This window comes from Onychomys torridus, chromosome 3 (assembly GCF_903995425.1).
Source record: "Onychomys torridus chromosome 3, mOncTor1.1, whole genome shotgun sequence".
NCBI lineage: Eukaryota > Metazoa > Chordata > Mammalia > Rodentia > Cricetidae > Onychomys > Onychomys torridus.
This window is the reverse complement of record NC_050445.1, coordinates 47,315,605-47,317,782: the sequence shown is the minus strand read 5'-3', so window position 1 is coordinate 47,317,782 and position 2,178 is coordinate 47,315,605. Positions and strand designations below refer to the sequence as shown.

The window sequence follows — 2,178 nt, the reverse complement described above, 5'->3', positions numbered from 1 at the left end:
GTGGAGCTGGGGTGTTTAAACATGCCCAGATAGTTCATTTCAGATACGTGTACACATTTATAAACACAAGCACACTTTAATAATGCACACAAACCTGTAAATTATATATTTACTTGTGTATTATAACCCAGAGAATAGACATTCTTGAAGTCTAGAAGATAAGACAACTACTACAATATAACATCATTGACAAAATGAGTCTCTAATAAACAAAATGGTAGCAAATATCTGATACCCTTTAATCATTTGTCTAAATGAAGCTTTATATTTATGAGGATATTCAATAAGAATTGCTTATTCCCCTATGGGAAAACACCAAATTGCAGATGACGCCAGTGCAGCGTGAGGGTACAGAGGACTTGAGGGCCCAGGATTAGATAACTGCTTCTGTGAAGAATTCCACAGCTGTTTTAGAGGCTGAGGTTGTGGACGTGGTTGAGGCAGAACCATGGCCATGATCAAGTCTCCTGGAGGAAATTAGAGCCAAAGACAAGAAGTGGATCCCCATCACCAAGCTGGGATGCTGGTCAAAGACATGAAGATCAAGTCCCTGAAGGCGATCTCCTTGCCCATTAAGGAATCCGAGATTACTGGGCAGATCACTAAAGGATGAAGTTCTAAGGGTCATGCCAGTGCGTAAGCAGACTCAGGCTCCAGAGGACCAGGTTCAAGGTTTTTCTTGCTGTTGGGGACTACAGTGGTCATGTTGGTCTTGGTGTCAAGTGCTCCAAGGAAGTATCCACTGCCATCTGAGTGGTCATCATCTTAGCCAAGCTTTCTATTGTCCCTGTGCAGAGAGGCTACTGGGGAAACAAGATTGTCAAGCTCCAATCTGTTCCATACAAAGTGACCAGCTGTGGCTCTGTGCGGGTGCATCTCATCCCTACCCCCAAAGGCACTGGCATCATCTCTGCTCCTGTGTCCAAGAAGCTACTGATGATGGCCAGTATTGATGACTGTTACACATTAGCTAGGAGCTGCACTGCCACCCTGGGCAACTTTGCCAAGGCCACCTTTGATGCCATCTCCAAGACCTATCACTATCTGACCCCTGACCTCTGGAAAGAGACTGTGTTCACTAAGTCTCCTTATCAGGAATTCACTGACCGTCTTGTGAAAACCCACACCAGAGTCTGTTCAGAGGACCCAGGCTCCAGCTGTGGCCAGCACAGAGGGGTTTTTATATCAGAAAAATAAAGTGAATTAAGTCTGTTAAAACAAAACAAAACAAAAAAACAACCCCACAAAACCCAAAAATCTTTATTTATAGATAAAATCATAAATATGATCATTGAAGGGATATAAAAAGTTTCTGAAAATATCTATGACCTTTGAAAGTTAAACTCATGAATGGGAATTTCTGTAGTCTCTAAGCCTTATTTAAACCTCACAGAAGACAGAATTCTAACATGCATTAATCACCATTCTTATCCTCTTGGAATATTTCATTTCTTGTAAGTCCTTACATAAAACAACTGGAGAAATGGTGATGATGGGACCAATAACCTAGATTCTAACAGAAAAATCAGTCACACAAAGCAGGCACCCATATTAGCATGTCATAGCCGCAGCTCAGGGAATATTTATGGCACTGGGTTCTTAAAACGAGTCAACAGAGGTTATAATAACAACCCCCTCTTCGTCTGGCTTCTCAAAATTTAGCAGAGGCTGGAGATGCACATCTCTGTAGATGCATGTGAAATAGCACCACTCACTTTGAGATTGATCCAATTACTTTATCTGAGACAAAATATCAATGTCTTTGTACAATGATGCTTGGGCAAAAAATACAAGAGAGGAGTTCAAGCATTGAATAAAGTAGCTATTTGATTAATAGTACCAATCTTTACAGTTCCTCAAAATCTTATACAGTGTATAGTGATATAAGATTTTATAATACACACACACATATATACATATATATGTATACTACAAAAATATACACATACACTTTGTATATATGCAGTATGCTCATATATATAGTATATATGTGACTGTATATGCATATACATTCATGTTTGTATTATATATAAAAATATATAATGTATTAAAATCACATATAGTATTTTTATTTTAATATATTTATTTATGTTTCACATAAGAACAAAAGAAAATTACAATGATCCTGATCATTGTTGCAACTGGTAGTTTTTCTTTTTTTTAAACTCATTGTGTTTG

At 38.2% G+C, this 2,178-nt stretch overlaps 1 pseudogene; it reads left to right on the top strand.

The window, feature by feature from the left end:
* The first annotated feature begins 326 nt into the window (after positions 1–326).
* Positions 327–1,207, top strand: LOC118580030 (annotated as a pseudogene).
* The last annotated feature ends 971 nt before the right edge of the window (positions 1,208–2,178 follow it).